Below are 20,541 nucleotides of genomic sequence, written 5' to 3'. Positions count from 1 at the left end.
AGAAAGTTCGCCTTCTTCATTCCTGGGCAAAGAAATACTCTGAGAGTTTCCTCATCCAGTCTCCAGTAGGCACTAGCATTGGAAAACATGGCTAAGTGGGATGTTTGGCAAACAGACTCCTCATACTTTATCCCTTTCCCAGGCACAAACTCTTCCCACGCCCGCACTTCTGGGGCTTGTTCCTTTTCCCTTTGCAAAGGCAGGGCCTGCTATCCAGAGCTGGCAATGTTGGGTTCCTGGCTGCCTGGGTGATGGCTAGGTCCAGCAATGGAGGTGTAGTGTGATGGGTTGTGCTTATGGGGATTATTTGGAGAGGGAAAGGGAGAGAGCTCAAACTGTCTGTTATAGGCATAGTGTATGCTCAAAGACAGAAACAGGACCTGTACCCAGGGGTATGAGCTGATCAAAAAATGTGCTCTATTAAGTGATGAAACATACAGTGCTGGACAACAGTGGAGGGCAGAGGCCAGGGGCTATTTTTACACTTTAAGGAGCAGAGTTAAGAATTTTGGACAGGACAGCATGTATTATACCTAGCTGGCTGGGAGACATAAGACGTCTCTCACCCCTTTTTTTTCTTCTCTAACTTCTGTGTCTCATCCTCCTGTAGACTTCGTTCTCATTTTTCAAGACAGCTACTCCCTGCATGATCACTTATATTTAAGTTACACCTCCACATACAAAGTATCATGCAAGGTAGTAGAATATAGCAATACTAGTCAGAATCCTGCACCCCGTAACATTTGTTCTTTTGGGCTAATGATTCAAAAAATATTTGAAGAGATATAAATTTCAGAACCTAACTCTTTCACCCCCCCCACCATACTCCACTCCCCAAGACACTTAAAAATCTGTTCAAATTCTCCTCAACCCTATGACTCTTCTTCTTCTCCCTCATAATCTAACTTCTTAAAAGACTTACTTTTGCTTTTCCATTTTCTCACCTTCTGTGTCCTCTTCAGCATGCTACATTCACCACTGCCCCAGACAGCTCTCATGAAATTCAAGTACTTCCATGTTAGTTGCCTTCCCCGCTTCTTGAGGCACTCTCCTCCCTGGAGTCCTGGGACACCATGCTCCCCAGGCCTCCCTCCCCAATTCCATGTGCTAAATCTCCTTTGCCAGCTCCCCCTTTCCCTGACACATAGACACTGGGGAACTTCTTTGTTCTTGATTCCAAAGCCCATGGCTCTTCTTGCCATGGACTATCTCCCACTCTCAATTATCATTGACATGCAGAAGGCTCCCAATTTAAACATGTCATCCAAGATATCTCTGAATCCAGATGTGTACATCTAAACTCCCACCAGCTATCACCTCCTGGGACGCATAGGCACACCCAAGACCAAACTCATCATCCTCCTTCCACAGCCTCCTTGCTGCTAGCATTTCATGTTGCATTCCAGAATCTGAGTCCACTCTCCATTCCCACTGCCACCATCCTACCTGGAACCAAACCCTTCATTTGTTATCTAACCTGTGGTATTGGCTTCCTATGCAGTCCTCTTCACATACCCGACACCTTCTACCTCCACACACAACACACACAGAGTGATATTTTCAAAATTCAAACTTAGCATGGGTCTCCCATGCTAAAAATAACAATACAAAAATGAAATAAAGTGCAATGGTTTCTGAGGGGGAGGAGTCAAGATGGCGGAGAAGTAGCAGGCTGAGATTACTTCAGCTAGCAGGAGATCAGCTAGATAGCTTATCTAAAGATTGCAAACACCTGCAAATCCATCGGCAGATCGAAGAGAAGAAGAACAGCAATTCTGGAAACAGAAATACAACCACTTTCTGAAAGGTAGGACTGGCGGAGAAGTGAATCCAAAACGACGGGAAGATAGACCCCCGGGGGAGGGGCCGGCTCCCGGCAAGCGGCGGAGAAACAGAGCACAAAATCAGGACTTTTAAAAGTCTGTTCCCCTGAAGGACATCACTCCAGAGGCTAAACGTGGCGCGGGGTCAGCGTGGCCTCAGGTCCCGCAGGGTGATAGAAGGATCAGAGGTGTCTGAGTGTCGCAGAGCTTGCGGGTATTTGAATCGGAAAGCCGGCTACAGAGACAGAGCCAACAGTGATCTCACAACTCGGTGTTACCTTGAACCAGCCACAGGCTCAGTGAGCTCGGAGCACGGCCGTAGGTCAGGCAGATGGGAGTTACTGGACGCTATTCTCTGAGGACGCACTGAGGAGTGGGGCCCTGGGGCTTTCGGCTGCTCCGGGCCAGAGACCAGGAGGCCGCCATTTTTATTCCCGTCCTCCAGAACTCTACGGAAAGCGCTCAGGGAACAAAAGCTCCTGAAAGCAAACCCAAGCGAATTACTCAGCCTGGCCCGTGGTAAGGGTGGTGCAATTCCGCCAGGGGCAAAGACACTTGAGAATCACTACACCAGGCCCCTCCCCCAGAAGATCAACAAGAAATCCAGCCAAGACCAAGTTCACCTACCAAGAAGTGCGGTTTCAATACCAAGGAGAGCAGCAGAATTCCAGAGGAGGAGAAAGCAAAGCACGGAACTCATGGCTTTCTCCCTGTGATTTTTTCAGTCTTTCAGTTAATTTAATTTTTTTCTTTCATTTTTTTTTCTCTTCTTCTGTTAAAATTTTTTTAACTTTTACCCTTTTCTTTTTTAACGTTTTTTAACTAGTTTATCTAATATATATATATTTTCTTTTTTATATTTTTCTTTACTCGTTTTCTTTTTTTAAATTCTTTTCTTTTTTTTTTTTTTCTTTCTTTTTGAACCTCTTTTTATCCCCTTTCTCCCCCTCACGATTTGGGATCTCTTCTGATTTGGCTAAAGCATATTTTCCTGGGGTTGTTGCCACCCTTTTAGTATTTTACTTGCTCCTTCATATACTCTTATCTGGACAAAATGACAAGGCGGAAAAATTTACCACAAAAAAAGAACAAGAGGTAGTACCGAAGGCTAGGGACCTAATCAATACAGACATTGGTAATATGTCACATCTAGAGTTCAGAATGACAATTCTCAAGGTTCTAGCTGGGCTCGAAAAAGGCATGGAAGATAGTAGAGAAACCCTCTCAGGAGATATAAAAGCCCTTTCTGGAGAAATAAAAGAACTAAAATCTAAACAAGTTGAAATCAAAAAAGGTATTAATGAGGTGCAGTCAAAAATGGAGGCTCTCACTTCTAGGATAAACGAGGCAGAAGAAAGAATTAGTGATATAGAAGACCAAATGACAGAGAATAAAGAAGCTGAGCAAAAGAAGGACAAACAGCTACTGGACCACGAGGAGAGAATTCGAGAGATAAGTGACACCATAAATGAAACAACATTAGAATAATTGGGATTCCAGAAGAAGAAGAAAGAGAGAGGGAGCAGAAGGTATACTGGAGAGAATTATTGGGGAGAATTTCCCCAATATGGCAAAGGGAACGAGCATCAAAATTCAGGAGGTTCAGAGAACACCCCTCAAATACAATAAGAATAGGCCCACACCCCGTCACCTAATAGTAAAATTTACAAGTCTCAGTGACAAAGAGAAAATCCTGAAAGCAGCCCGGGAAAAGAAGTCTGTAACATACAATGGTAAAAGCATTAGATTGGCAGCTGACTTATCCACAGAGACCTGGCAGGCCAGAAAGAGGTGGCATGATATTTTCAGAGCATTAAATGAGAAAAACATGCAGCCAAGAATACTATATCCAGAAGGAAAGATTAAAAGCTTCCAGGACAAAAAAAACTGAAAGAATTTGCAAACACCAAACCAACTCTACAGGAAATATTGAAAGGGGTCCTCTAAGCAAAGAGAGAGCCTACAAGTGGTAGATCAGAAAGGAACAGAGACCATATACAGTAACAGTCACCTTACAGGCAATACAATGGCACTGAATTCATATCTCTCAATAGTTACCCTGGATGTTAATGGGCTAAATGCCCCAATCAAAAGACACAGGGTATCAGAATGGATAAAAAAACAAAACCCATCTATATGTTGCCTCCAAGAAACTCATTTTAAGCCTGAAGACACCTCCAGATTTAAAGTGAGAGGGTAGAAAAGAATTTACCATGCTAATGGACAACAGAAGAAAGCAGGAGTGGCAATCCTTATATCAGATCAATTAGATTTTAAGCCAAAGACTAGAATAAGAGATGAGGAAGGACACTATATCATACTCAAAGGGTCTGTCCAACAAGAAGATCTAACAATTTTAAATATCTATGCCCCCAATGTGGGAGCAGCCAACTATTTAAACCAATTAATAACAAAATCAAAGAAACACATCAACAATAATACAATAATAGTAGGGGCCTTTAACACTCCCCTCACTGAAATGGACAGATCATCCAAGCAAAAGATCAACAAGGACATAAAGGCCTTAAACGACACACTGGACCAGATGGACATCACAGATATATTCAGAACATTTCATCCCAAAGCAACAGAATACACATTCTTCTCTAGTGCACATGGAACATTCTCCAGAATAGATCACATCCTCGGTCCTAAATCAGGACTCAACCGGTATCAAAAGATTGGGATCATTCCCTGCATATTTTCAGAACACAATGCTCTAAAGCTAGAACTCAACCACAAGAGGAAGTTTGGAAAGAACCCAAATACATGTAGACTAAACAGCATCCTTCTAAAGAATGAATGGGTCAACCAGGAAATTAAAGAAGAATTGAAAAAAATCATGGAAACAAATGATAATGAAAACATAACGGTTCAAAATCTGTGGGACACAACAAAGGCAGTCCTGAGAGGAAAATATATAGCGGTACAAGCCTTTCTCAAGAAACAAGAAAGATCTCAGGTACACAACCTAACCCTACACCTAAAGGAGCTGGAGAAAGAACAAGAAAGAAACCCTAAGCCCAGCAGGAGAAGAGAAATCGTAAAGATCAGAGACGAAATCAATGAAATAGAAACCAAAAAAACAATAGAGCAAATCAACGAAACTAGGAGCTGGTTCTTTGAAAGAATTAATAAAATTGATAAGCCCCGGCCAGACTTATCAAAAAGAAAAGAGAAAGGACCCAAATAAATAAAATCATGAATGAAAGAGGAGAGATCACAACTAACACCAAAGAAATACAAACTATTATAAGAACATACTATGAGCAACTCTACGCCAACAAATTTGATAATCTGGAAGAAATGGATACATTCCTAGAAACATATAAACTACCACAACTGAACCAGGAAGATAGAAAGCCTGAATAGACCCATAACCAGTAAGGAGATTGAAACAGTCATTAAAAATCTCCAAACAAACAAAAGCCCAGAGCCAGATGGCTTCCCGGGGGAATTCTAACAAACATTTAAAGAAGAACTAATCCTATTCTCCTGAAACTGTTCCAAAAAATAGAAATGGAAGGAAAACTTCCAAACTCATTTTATGAGGCCAACATCACCTTGATCCCAAAACCAGACAAGGATCCCATCAAAAAAGAGAGCTATGGACCAATATCCTTGATGAACACAGATGCGAAAATTCTCACCAAAATACTAGCCAATAGGATTCAACAGTACATTAAAAGGATTATGCACCACGACCAAGGGGGATTTATTCCAGGGCTGCAAGGTTGGTTCAACATCTGCAAATCAGTCAATGTGATACAATACATCAATAAAAGAAAGAACAAGAACCATATGATACTCTCAATAGATGCTGAAAAAGCATTTGACAAAGTACAGCATCCCTTCCTGATCAAAACTCTTCAAAATGTAGGGATAGAGGGCACATACCTCAATATCATCAAAGCCATCTATGAAAAACCCACCGCAAATATCATTCTCAATGGAGAAAAACTGAAAGCTTTTCCGCTAAGGTCAGGAACACGGCAGGGATGTCCATTATCACCACTGCTATTCAACATAGTACTAGAGGTCCTAGCCTCAGCAATCAGACAACAAAAGGAAATTAAAGGCATCCAAATTGGCAGAGAAGAAGTCAAATTATCACTCTTCGCAGATGATATGATACTATATGTGGAAAACCCAAAAGACTCCACTCCAAAACTGCTAGAACTTGTACAGGAATTCAGTAAAGTGTCAGGATATAAAATCAATGCACAGAAATCAGTTGCATTTCTCTACACCAACAACAAGACAGAAGAAAGAGAAATTAAGGAGTCCATCCCATTTACAGTTGCACCCAAAACCATAAGATACCTAGGAATAAACCTAACCAAAGAGGCACAGAATCTATACTCAGAAAACTATAAAGTACTCATGAAAGAAATTGAGGAAGACATATAGAAATGGAAAAATGTTCCATGCTCCTGGATTGGAAGAATAAATATTGTGAAAATGTCTATGCTACCTAAAGCAATCTACACATTTAATGCAATTCCTATCAAAGTAACATACATCTTTTTCAAAGAAATGGAACAAATAATTCTAAAATTTATATGGAACCAGAAATGACCTCGAATAGCGAAAGGGATATTGAAAAAGAAAGCCAACGTTGGTGGCATCACAATTCCGGACTTCAAGCTCTATTACAAAGCTGTCATCATCAAGACAGCATGGTACTGGCACAAAAACAGACACATAGATCAATGGAACAGAATAGAGAGCCCAGAAATAGACCCTCAACTCTATGGTCAACTCATCTTCGACAAAGCAGGAAAGAATGTCCAATGGAAAAAAGACAGCCTCTTCAATAAATGGTGCTGGGAAAATTGGACAGCCACATGCAGAAAAATGAAATTGGACCATTTCCTTACACCACACACGAAAATAGACTCAAAATGGATGAAGGACCTCAATGTGCGAAAGGAATCCATCAAAATCCTTGAGGAGAACACAGGCAGCAACCTCTTCGACCTCAGCCACAGCAACATCTTCCTAGGAACATCGCCAAAGGCAAGGGAAGCAAGGACAAAAATGAACTATTGGGATTTCATCAAGATCAAAAGCTTTTGCACAGCAAAGGAAACAGTTAACAAAATCAAAAGACAACTGACAGAATGGGAGAAGATATTTGCAAACGACATATCAGAAAAAGGACTAGTGTCCAAAATCTATAAAGAACTTAGCAAACTCAACACCCAAAGAACAAATAATCCAATCAAGAAATGGGCAGAGGACATGAACAGACATTTCTGCCAAGAAGACATCCAGATGGCCAACAGACACATTAAAAAGTGCTCCATATCACTCGGCATCAAGGAAATACAAATCAAAACCACAATGAGATATCACCTCACACCAGTCAGAATGGCTAAAATCAACAAGTCAGGAAATGACAGATGCTGGAGAGGATGCGGAGATTCCCACTGTTGGTGGGAATGCAAGCTGGTGCAACCACTCTGGAAAACAGCATGGAGTTTCCTCAAAATGTTGAAAATAGAACTGCCCTATGACCCAGCAATTGCACTCTGGGTATTTACCCTAAAGATACAAACGTCATGATCCAAAGGGGCACGTGCACCCGAATTTTATAGCAGCAATGTTCACAATAGCCAAACTATGGAAAGAACCTAGATGCCCATCAACAGATGAATGGATCAAGATGATGTGGTATATATACACAATGGAATACTATGCAGTCATCAAAAGAAATGAAATCTTGCCATTTGCAACAACATGGATGGGACCAGAGTGTATCATGCTTAGCGAAATAAGTCAAGCAGAGAAAGACAACTATCATATGATCTCCCTGATATGAGGAAGTGGTGATGCAACATGGGGGCTTAAGTGGGTAGGAGAGGAATCAATGAAACAAGATGGGATTGGGAGGGAGACAAACCATAAGTGACTCTTAATCTCACAAAACAAACTGAGGGTTGCTGGGGGGAGAAGGGTTGGGGGAAGGGGGGTGGGGTTATGGACATTGGGGAGGGTATGTGCTTTGGTGAGTGCTGTGAAGTGTGTAAACCTGGCGATTCACAGACCTGTACCCCTGGCGATAAAAATATATGTTTATAAAAAATAAAAATTTAAAAAAAAAAGAATGTAAAAAAAAAAAGACAAGAGAAGTGAAATAAAGCGTTATGCTACAGGTAGGAGAATTCATGTAGGCAACAAAATATTTTAATATAACATACAGCAAGATTTCATTCAATTAAATGTTAAATGAATAGCTCAGTTTTAAAAATAGACAAATTTGTGAATAAGTGTTCTGATAGGAACTCTACTCATCATCAAAACCCACACAAATCTTATTAGCAATCATAAAAATTATGTAAATTTGAACATTACAGAAAACAGTCTCATTGCCAGTTTTTTTAAAAAATATTAAAACTGATAAACTAAATTTTGGTGAGGATATGGGGAAATGGGAACTTAGTTATTTCTGATGGCATTACCAATTTATTGTTACACCTGTTAGAGCATACTGGCAGTAGATGAGGAGTTGAAAATGCCTATAAACCATCCACCTAGTAATTCTACTTGGATGAAAATTTGCATTAAGAAGCTATGTCCAAGGATGATTGCCACATCTCTCCATAACAAATGAACACAAATCCTCTACCTGTCCTTCAATTGAATTTATAAACATCCTATGTCTGAATCATAGAATGGAATATTACACATGAGTTAAAACAAATGAACCATCCTACAGATATGGATATTATTATGGATAAATCCATAATATCAACTGGGAAAAAAGCAAATTACAAACAAGTAACTATTGCTTTTCATGTAAAAATTGAATATCAAAACAATACTGTATCTGTGTATGGACATATATTAATAAAGTAGAACTACAAAAACATACCTAAGAATAATACACATTAATTTTGTGATTATAGATAATTCTGTAAACAGCTATGCCAAATTATTCCTCACTTGCTAACGTGTTTTTGCTTTTGTTTGTTATATCATGTAGGATATTCTATTTTATCAAACACATTTTTTTTGGCAATAAGCATGATGACAATGCATTATTTTTCCTCCTCTCCATTCACAAATGTGCTGAATTGCTCTAATATGTATTTCCCAAGGTTAAATGGCCCTCACATTCCTATGTTAAGTTCTGCTTGGTACCGATGGTTGTTGGGTATGTGTTGAATTGATTGAACTATTAGTTTGTTTCTTTTCTTATAGGCTGTTTATATTTGCTAATATTTTAAGAAATATTTTCCATCAAAATTAATAAACAACACTGACTATGAAAAAAAAAAAAAAGTGCAATGGTTTCCATTGCTCTTATAAGAAAGACCAAAACTGAATTTAGTTCTCAGCTGTAGCAGTGTTTGGTGGTCTATAGGGTTTTCTATTTATAGTATCATGTCATCTGCAAAGAGTGAAAGTTTTACTTCTTCCTTACCAACTTGGATGGCTCTATTAATTTTTTTAAAGATTTTATTTATTTATTTGTCAGAGAGGGAGAGAGAGAGAGAAACAGCAAGAGCAGGAACACAAGCAGGAGGAGTGGGGGAGGAAGATGCAGGATTCCCACAAAGCAGGGAGCCCAATGTGGGGCTTGATCCCAGGACACTGGGATCATGACCCGAGCTGAAGGCACACACTAAATGACTGAGCCACCCAGCTTCCCCTGGATGGTTTTTTAAAAACAATTAAATATAAGAGTAAGAAAAAAAAAAAACAAGAAAGAAAAACCAAAACCCTTACCAAGATCTGCATGTGGTCCCTATCTACCTCTCCATCATCACATTGACCCATTCTTCCCTTCCTTTCTGGGTTGGAGCCACACTGGAGCAGGATCAGTCCAGTGGGCGGAATACAGTAGTAAGAGATACCGGCAGTCATGCCATTGAAACATCATGGTTAACAGGACTGGAACACTGTGTGTACCTTCTTCATTAGTGATTCAACAGAATCTTCTTTTGAGGCCCTCTCATTATTCCAGACTCATCTTATCTTTTAGGGTAGGTAGCCCTGGGATTAACCTACCTCCTCTCAGTGGTGGACAAGAAAAAACATGAGAAATCGATGTATGAAGAATATAGTCCCTGAAACTGTTGCCTCATTTCTATTCGACTACTCAGTCAATATCCTTTATATAAGGAAACTCACAACATACTCCTTTGAAAGTTGAGAACAAAAGCCTTAAGATTCAAACTAGTCTACTTCTATTCATGATATAATGGAAATCATGTAGCTTATAGTGTTTTGTTTAATTTCTATCTCTATCTATCATCTATCTGCCCAGGTTGCCAGAAATTTCAAAGTTAAATTAAAGCTAGGAGCAGTAAGTATCTTTAGATTGTGGTTATATCTTTCTTCTAATCCTTTGTTGTTGTTATTATTGTATCTTTTGTCCTTATTTTCATAGTCCTATTGTATGTGACTAAAAGGCACCCATCTCTGAACCCTGGGGCCTGGGGAGGAAGGCATTGCCACCCTGGGTGGCAGTCATTGGCCTGCAAAGGGAGGCAAGGAGCCTCAAGGGAGTTCTGGCCTTTGAGAAGGCTCAAGGCCAGCTGGTGTGGTGGCATGAAGAGAGGAAAGGCACAGTGTCCTCCATGACACTTGTACCCAGGCAATGGAATCATTAAAAGGACATTGACAGTGGTTCCTGGGTGGCTCAGTGGGTTAAAGCCTCTGCCTTTGGCTCAGGTCATGATCCCAGGTCTTGGGATTGAGTCCCGCATCAGGCTCTCTGCTCAGCAGGGAGCCTGCTTCCCTTCCTCTCTTTCTGCCTTCCTCAGCCTACCTGTGATCTCTGTCAATTAAATAAATAAAATTTAAAAAAAAAAAGGATATTGACAGATTTTACAGACTATATTGTATTTTCAAACACCATTCAGACCAGAAACATTTAAGGCTATGAAACCAACTGAGGTCACCCTAAAACAGAAATTTTTTAAACCTTAAAAATCAATTGCATAAATCATTAAAACCCTGAAATACATAATATAAATATTTTTCCTTAATTTAGCATGGATTTAGCAAAATTTAGCAAAATCCATGCAAATTGCAGAGCCAAAAGAAGAAAACTAAGTAGTTTTTCAAAGTGTTGTGCCAGTCATTGGTTTTTTTACAGATCTCCTTAGACTGAGATCCATAAAATGGAGGTGCCACTTCCCATTACTTCATCAAATTTTTAAAGCCAAGGCTGAAACTTCCATTCCTCCCTTTATCTCTTTCTACTCCCAGACTCAAGAGTGATCTTGAATTAAGGGGAAAATCACTCCAAACTGCTGCTAATCAGTACGTGGCTCACAAACGAGCACCATTAATAAGAGTAGTAGCCCCTGAGGTAAGCATGCATGTGTCCATCACTCTTCTAACTGCTCTAAGCTTCATGACACCCTCCAAACTGGGCTCTACCATCTCAGCGATCAGCAAACCGAGAGGTTGAGCAATACGCCCAAGGTCACAGAGACTATCCAGCTAAACTGATACCCAAATCTTGTCTGGCCAGTTCAGCATATTTCTGACACCTTTTGTGTTTGTTTTCTTTTCTCCTCACCTTCCTATGTTCCTGCCCTTTATCATTACTGACCTCAGGAAAGGACCTGGTAGTGGTCATGTATATTTCAGTGTGATTTTTAGTCAGTATTACCACCTGAATGCATAATATATGCACAGTTTTTCTGATTCTAAAAATCATTACATTAAAAATTCTAATTAGATAATTGTTACTTTTTGAACTAGTATAGATCTGAGCAATCATATAGTACAATTATTTCCTTTTATAAAGAAACATCATTTGAGGTCTAAAAAGATGAGTACAACGCTCAAGATCACCTGGCTAAATAAGTCTCTAAAAGACTCTTCATCCTTAAAAATCATAAATTTCCTAAAAATTATTTTTCAAAATAATTTTAAGGTGGATGATATAGTCTTTTCTCAAAGCTCTTGAGGCCAGATCCAATGACAAATTTCTTATAAACTGCCAAAAGAAGTATGAGGACTTGAAACCTGACTCTTTTGGAAGAATTCTTCCCCCAGTAAAGGAATTTCAAGCCACAATGAGCAAGTGGAAGCAAGAACTCAAATGTGAAGCCCCTTTCCACAGAGCTGCTGACTGGTCCATCACTTGGCTGCCTTCAAGCCCACTGGGCTCACCTCCTGCCCTTCCCAGGCTGCCTAAGAACCATCTCTAGAGAGCAGAGGGGCCTCTGGGCAAGAGGGCCTCAGCATGCCCTCCTCACAGGGCTCTCCAGAACCTTACACCCAAGCCAGCCAAGGGTAAGACCCACCCTGCCACACATGCCACCTCTAGGGAAAGCCAGGCGCCTCTGTGTCATTGAATAGCCATCTCTGGACACATGTAGGCCCTGGTGGTTCTTCAGTTCCCTCTGCAGCTGGTCTTCTTATACCCACACTGGAGTGATATTGTACTGACACACTGGCTTTGACAGTGAATGGGATAATCTTCCAGTGGGAGGGGCCACACAGGTAGATGACATCATAATCAATAGCAATTCACAAGCAGGTGCTGATAAAGCAAGCCTGAGCCATGTCATTGCAAGCCTGCCCCCATGCTGGCAGAGGGCCTAGACCCTAACCTCAAATAGCTCACCTGGATCTCAGCCTCTTGGGCCTATGTGCAGGGGATATGCTGCCATACCGCATCCCATCATTTCCCCACTTGCTGGAAAAGAGTCAAGGTGACCCCCAAATAAGGTTTGCTGGAAAAGCAATGCATTTTTCACCCAGTTAGTATTAATGGGGTATAAAGCTCATTCTGAAAACACCTCCATGCTGGTCAGAACTGCATGTGTCTAGAGGGACACGCAGAGACCAACACCCACAAAAAAACCAATGTCAAATTCTGGCAAAAAATCCAACTTCTATATGTTAAACTAAACACTTGACAAAATTACCATCAATTGCCTTCACTCCCTCTTGGATAAAAATCAATTGTAAAGGTTTTATATGAGAAAAGAGGCATGCTTTGAAACAAAGTCAGGAACCTAGACGTTGGGAAGCTGACACCCCAGGAAAAAACTATGTAGTGGCTTTGCAGACATCCCCTGGAAAAGTCATTGTAGTACTCCATTTATCCCCCCAAGATTCAGGGCTCCAGCACAAGCTCAGAGCAATGACCCAAGCACCTGCCATCCATCCAAATGTCCTCCGAGCACCTCTGGGTCAGTCTCTGCTCTGGGCTGGCCTGTCTTGTACAGGCTTCAGTCTATATTCCATATCTCAGCACTGAAGCTGGACTGTCCTGTTGCTACCACCCAATCCCACACCTCTGTGGCCAGGACCACCAGCATGTCCCTGCCCCTGAGGCTGGCATCAGTGCCAATTCCCCCAGCTGTGTGTGCTTGACAGCTTGGCCCAGCACACAGCCAAGGAAGGAGCAAATTCCTCAGTCTGAGGGTCTGAACTTAACATTTCAAAGGCATAGTTATCTCGGCCCTGGAATGAGGAGCCTGAGCAGTGGGAATGCTGATAACTGCACTACTTCAAAGTAATTAGATTAAAAATACTTATGTGAGCTTGTAAAGATTTGGAAAAATCAGACCAAGTGATTGGTGATTTATGTAAATATAAGAATTCATGAATTCCATTCCAAACAAATCCTTTCCAAGCAAAATGCAGAGTTGCAGAATCACCCATACCTCTGGCTCTTGTGTGTGTGTGTGTGTGTGTGTGTGTGTTGTGTGTATGCATTTTGTCTGGAAAGGATTTGTTTGGAATAGAATATATATATATTATATTAATTTTATATACTTATAAATATATATATTTAATATAATATATTGTAATATAATATCTATTATATATATTAATGTATTTTATTTGGAAAGGATTTATTTGGAATGAAATTCATGAATTCTAATATTTATATAAATCACCAATGACTTGGTCTGTTTTTTTTCTAAATCTTTTTATGTGTGTGTGTGTGTGTGTGTGTGTGTGTGTGTATACATATATATGTATATGTTTGTGTGTATATATATATGTATATGTACGTGTATGTATATGTGTGTTTGTGTGTGTGCATGTCTGTAGAGAGAAAAAGAGAGAAATTAAATTGAGCCCTTTATGCCAAGGAAAAATTGACTACAATTAATTAAAGTTTATAAACGAGAAGCAACAAAACCTGGGCTGTCTTAAGCACACAAACTAGCTCCCAGGACCTGCAAACTCATGCAGATGCTCCTCATGCTCAGTCACAGAAAGAACAAAGAGGACTATGGCCCAGCCACAGTAGGCAGAAAAGTAAGTGTCCTTTATGAGAAACAACCCCATCTCTTAGAATTTTAAACAATGTCATAAGAATCACTGTCCAGTTCTATGGATCAAAACACCACAGGGACTAGAGGTGAGGTCCCAAACCACTGAGGACCAGGTAAACCATTTCAAATTGCTATAGACTGAATTTATATAGGTTTACGTCTTAATGCCCAAGGTGATAGTATTTGGAGGTGGGGGCCTTTGGAGTGTGATAAGGTCATGAGAGTAGAGGCCCCATAAATGGAGTTAGTGTCCCTATAAAAGAAACTCATAGAGCTCTCTCACCCCTTCTGCCCTATTGCAGGATACAATGAAGTCTATAATCTGCAACAGGTCTCACCTGCCTGCTGGCACACCAAGATCAGACTTCTAGCTTCCAAAATTGTGAGAAATCAGTTTTGTTTATCAAACACCCAGTCTATGCTAATTTGTTACAATAGCACTGACTCAGACATGCATAAAGGGCCCTAGCCAAGGTCCTTCTCATGAAATATTTAACAAGCACAAAAATTTTGCTTAATGTAACTTTTGTCTGACTTTTCTCTCTTTCCTCTTGGAAAAACTGTTCATGCCCCACCCCCACCTGCCACCCCAATGGTCCCATTTTACCACTAGGTAAGAAAAACCATGTGTCTATCACCTTGGGCTCACTCATCTCAGGATTAGAGGGAGTCCCTCTTTCAGCCAGGCCCTGGGCAACTCCTTTTCCAAGAGGCCCACCTGCCTCAGGCTCTGTCCTAGGGTCTAGCCCTTCCTACAAGTGTTCCCTCCGGCTGCCCACTGCCCTCCCCACCCCCAGAGCTGTGCCCAGTGCTCACTTCTGCCAGCTTCTGTTGCTTGGGGACACAAGCTGTGCTGGCAATCACCTTGTTTTGAGCTTTCTCCCCTGGCCCAGTTTTGCTCCAGTTGCTTCTGTCTCCATCAGTGCTCTTAACAATTTCCCTGGAGTGTCATTTCCTTCAGCCTCCTAAACTCCACTTCAATGCCTCCCGCTTTCTCTCCCCTCTTTCTAACCCACCATTCCACTTGGGAGAAAATAACTGAGCTCCTTAAGATGCTGTCCTCCAAGCTATTCAGCTACCCTCCATCATCAATGCCCTCCTGATTGCAAGAATAACCAATTACTCTACTTAAGGAGCACTACATTTATACAATAGGTTCATATCCATGTTAAAGACAGCCATTGTGTTTTTCAGGGAGGACAATTCAAATATGTAGGGCTTGGAGTCATACTTCATACCATTTCATACCTCCTCTTGTCCCGCTTGGCATCACACCTCAATCTGCAGTCACTGGGAAAGACTATGTTTAAGCATAGTTCTAGTGATTGACTTTGCACTTATTCAAAATTTGATTCCGCATCTAGGGGCACCTGGGTGGCTCAATCGACTAAGTGTCTACGTTTGGCTCAGGGCCCTGAGATGGAACCCTGGGTCAGGCTCCCGGTTTGGCAGGAGGGTCTGCTTCTTCCTCTCCCTCTGCCTATGTTCTTGTGCTCTCTCTCTCACTCTCTCTTTCAAATAAATAATTTTTTTTTAAATTGATTCTGCCCCTATACTAAGAATTGCTGGGCAATTCTAAATTCAAAAACCTCTGTTTCCCTGGAAAAGCATTGAATATGACCAAGTGTTGATTATGCTCAAGAAATATTTGTTCAAAGAATAAATGGATGGATAGATGGATGGGTGGGATTAATGGATGGATGCATGGGTAGATCCAACACTAAACATTTCTGGATGTGTCAGGATCTCTTCAGTTTGCGTTACAGTTCAATGGGAGAAGTAAGAAATGAGGAGCATAGGGCTGCTCCTGATCCAGCAGGAGCTGCCCCCTTCCCATGAGGTCATTTGTCATTTCCAGAGGAGCTGTACTATAGAGCTTTGCAAAACACAATTAAAATTAATTAATCATCACAATGAAATAACAATGCTGTACACTAGCCACATGTCAAGTGCTCAGTGGCCACATGTGGTTAGTGGCCTCATACTGGAGCATTTTATCACCATAGAAATTTTATTAGGACTGTGAGATGAGAAAACACAAGGAAGCCATTTAAGATGTCCTAGAACTCCTTCCATGTGAGTAACATGCTGACATTAGTACTGGTCTCACTCCAGTGTGACCAGTACTGTCAATTGAAATACCCTGTCATTTGTACATTTAACGGATATATATATTTGGTCTTTGTCCCGGGTTGCTGGCATCAATCTCCTAAAACCTTACCCTTAAAATTCCCTGAAAGATTGGACTGTCTTTTGTTATGCATAACAAGCCCCTTTAGACCACACCTGAGTTTAGGCTAATGAAGTGATTCTTAGGAGTCCCTAGAAAGCTTCAGGACAGGGGTTGGTCCAAGGTACAATTTGAGGGTTGGAACTTTCAGTCTCATCCTCCCTTAACCTCTGGGGAGGGGAGAAGGGCTGATGATTGAGTCCAATCACCAAGGCCAATGAATTAATCAATTGTGCCTCTGTAATGAAACCATAAAAATCCCTAATGGACAGGTTTTAGAGCCCTTTAGTTTGCTGAACACAAGGAGCTGCTGGGACAGTGAAACTCAAGGGAGCATGGAGGCTGCACTGGCACTCTCCACCCCCAATACAATGCCCCATGCATCTCTTCCATATGGCTGTTCCTAAGTTGTATCCTTTATAATAAACTGGTAATAGTAAGTAAAATGCTTTCCTGAGTTCTGCAATTTGTTCTAGTGAATTATTGAACCTGAGAAGGGGCTATGGGTATTCCCAAATTTGTACTCAGCTAGGCAGAAATACAGATAGCTTGGGCACCACATTTGAAACTGGTATCTTATGTGGGGACAGGGTCATGGAACTGAGCCCTTACACTGTAAAGTACATGCTAACTCTAAGAATAAGTGTCAAAATTGAATTGTTAGATACCCAGGTTTTGGGGCACCCTGTTGGTCAGAGAATCTGAGAATTGATTGGCATGAAGGAAAAACTTGGTTTGAAATGTAGAAAATAGTTTTCACTTTTCTCTTTCAATAAGAAGACTGTGGGGGTGTGTTTTGGTGGCACTGTGCCTATAAGTAGGCTGCCTCAGGGGGTCAGGGGGAGGGTTTCTATTTATACACTGTCTACAGAGCACTTTGCAATCCTTCACCATGAAGGATTCTATATGAGTGCAAGGTGTTATTGCAAGGTGTTAACAGTTCCAAATGAACCTTTTTATTTAACTGTGTCAACCTCTGGATTAGCCAGTCTTAACTCAATAGATGGCGGAGTGGGCAGAACTAATGAGTTTTCTGTTTAGAATATTTATATGTCTGACCTGAAAATTATGAGAGGTTTTTTCAGTTTGAACTAGGGGGAAATTTTAACCTTTTTGCCAAAACACATAGATCATTGAACTCTATTCCTCATTTTCTTTAAATACAGGTAGAATGCAACCCAGAAATAATAATGGCAACAATACTGAGTATTTCCCCAATAATTTTTATTTCCAAACCCTGTGAATGTATACACAGATTAGCTTGCTTATTCTCTAACAACCCTGGACTAGTTCATTTGGAATATCAGTACAGACAGTGGGAAAAAAGTGTGAGGTATTGACCTTGTGTTTACTCTCCCCTTATCTCTCTGGAAGAGGGAGGACTTTGCATTTATGCAACATCCCAGCTGCATCCAGTAGCATTTCTACCATGCAGTTCCAACTCATGGGCTCAACTAATGCACTTATTTCTTCATGGGAGCCAGCAAACACATTCTGAGTCTTTTGATCAATTACACTGCTGAACACAGCCAATCTGCTTTCTCTCTTCTAGCATGTGAGATAAACAAATACTTATATAAATCAGGGTTATCCAGAGAAATAGAATAGATGGAATATATACTCATATCTATATATTTATATATATATATCAATGTCAATATAAACATATATCAACAGAGTGAGAGAGATGTATTAGTGAACTGACTCATGGTAGAGAAGATGGCAGGTCCAAAATCTGAAGAGCTGATAGCTGATGGGTGAGTTCAAATCCAAAGGCCATAAACTGATGTGGAAGCAAGAAGAGATGATATCCTAGTTCAAAGGCCACCAGGGAGGAGAATTATCTCTTACTCTATGGATAACAGCCTTTTGTTCTATTCAGGACTTCTAATGTTTAGATGAGGCACACCCTTATGACTGATTGAAGGGCAATCTGCTTTACACAAAAGATTCAAATGTTAATCTCATCCAAAAACACAGAAATACCCATAATAATATTTGACTAACTATCTGGACCCTGTGGTCTAGTTACATCAATATGTAAAATCAACCATCACAATATGTATGTACATAAAGCAAAGCACAGTTCATGAGCAGCTATCTTTCCTTTGCTGAGATCCAGTTTTCTCAGCCCTTCCACAAACCATCAGAGGAGTCAACAGCCATGGCAGAGCTCAGGCCAGTGACAGCCACTAGTAGATTTCCTTACAGGGCCCCAATCTCCATTCTTACAAGCTGGGAATCACTGCATGCAAATGGTGGGCTGCTGTCAACACCTTCTGAGAGACGGTCTCCTGCTGACCATAGGGGACAGCCATCACTATTCTCACGGCCCATCCCTGCCTGGATTGTGCTCTCACACACATTCAGCTCCTCTGGAAACCACGGAATCAGCTCCTCAGGAAACCACAGCTGTCCACCTGTCCTACTGAGAGGAACTCTGGACTGCCTGTTGGTCTCCATCTAGAAATTACAAAGAGTAGGGCTTCAGGATCATCTGTGTCAGCCTTCTAGTTTTATAGAAGTCATTGAGACCCAGAGAAGTAAGAACCTTGACCAAGATGCTCAGAGAGCTAATGAGCCCTGACTATACTATAGTCCCTCACACCCACCCCACAGTTCTGTCCACACCAGCACCTCTGTGGACACTGTGTGAGGCTTCCAAGCACTCTTCAGCCATCACCCCTCTACATTAGGGTTATAGCCATATTCAGAACACAGATCAGGGATTCTATCTCTTTTGTACCCTCCTGCCATAGCACTTACTCCTGCTGAATGCAATAGCAGGCATTACCTGGCCTCACCCCATGGAACATACTGGTACTTTGAGCAGGGAAAGCACTCCCCAGACTCTAAGAAAATCAAAAGCACTCCCCACACATTCCCAAGCACTCCTCCTAGGAGGGGGATGAGCAGCCATGGCTCCCTGCAAAGGCAGAATACAGGTCCTCAATAGCTGGCCCCAACAAAATCCTCAGAGATGAAGTCCACTGTGGCTTTTCTTGTCCAAAAGAGTGAGTCAAGGACAGACGGGGACGGTGCCTGGACTTCATGGCTCCAGGGTCTGGATGCCTGGCCCGCCTCACCCCTCACTGAAGATTTGCACCTCTGAGCTCCCTGCTCCCAGCTGGAATGAGCCATACTGATGGATGTGGGTTGTCAATGCCAGACCACGTAGTAGGTGAAAGTTCTGGAAACTTCACAGAAAAGTCAGTTTTTGTAAAATTTCCAGTATGTTGTTGTTAGCCCCAAAAGAGAGATCTGTGTGCTCTGGATTGCTCTGTCTCTGCCCATTCGAAAGGGCAGCAGTGCTTTTCCTGGTGCTAAAGTGTGCCCACCATATATTACCATATGACCTGGGCTAAATTCTCCCTAAAATTTTACCTTGGGTGTTTACAATAACAATGAGAGTAAATTGATAGAGCCAAATGTTTCAAAGTCAAAATCATAGATAATACCAAAATAACTCTTATTGAAGTTTAATGTGTACCATATATTTTTCAAAATGTTGCAGAGCACAGTGTTAATTCATTGGCGTCCTCAGGAGGCATAGATTAGGATGGAGGAAGAGGCAGCCTGAGAAGGTACAAGAGGAAGAAGGTTCATAAGCAAACTTTTATCCAAAACAGCTTATAGATCTACCTCCACTCAGCAAAATGGACTGAGGCTCCTCTGGCCTGACTGTAAAGAATAATGTTCCAGCTCTCACATCATTTCAAGAAGAAAAGTTGGTCCTGAAATTGTGGTAACTGTTAAGTTTAGGGTACTTTTGAGACCTACTTTATTCTAAGGAGCTATTATCAATATGAAGAGAAAGGTTGACTGTCCAGCAAAGCACTACCTACAAATAGCCAAGCTGACATTTAGAAGTAGCCCTCAAGCCTGTGAGCTAGCACAACATTATTCTTCCAGTAACTGCAGCCCTGCCCCAGAGTCAGGGACTGACCTGGTCCTGGGCAGGCCACCGCTAACTCTCCTCTCCCATCCCATGATATGCTGAGAAGCCAGGTGCCCAAATGAACAAGCCTTGGATTGTAGCGTTTGCCAATTTCCCTTATGTAAATACTACCACCATATTCAATTCCAAGACACTGATGGTTGAACCACTGGGTGGCAGAGTTCTTGAATATTTGACAAGGCCTATCCCCCAGCCTTTCTGCAACTGCCTCCCATTGTCCACATATTTGCTGAAATGTCACCTTCAGACCTTCCCCAACTATCCCAC

Source organism: Mustela erminea, chromosome 16 (assembly GCF_009829155.1).
Source record: "Mustela erminea isolate mMusErm1 chromosome 16, mMusErm1.Pri, whole genome shotgun sequence".
NCBI lineage: Eukaryota > Metazoa > Chordata > Mammalia > Carnivora > Mustelidae > Mustela > Mustela erminea.
The sequence above is the reverse complement of the archived record's forward strand: the minus strand, read 5'-3'. Positions refer to the sequence as shown.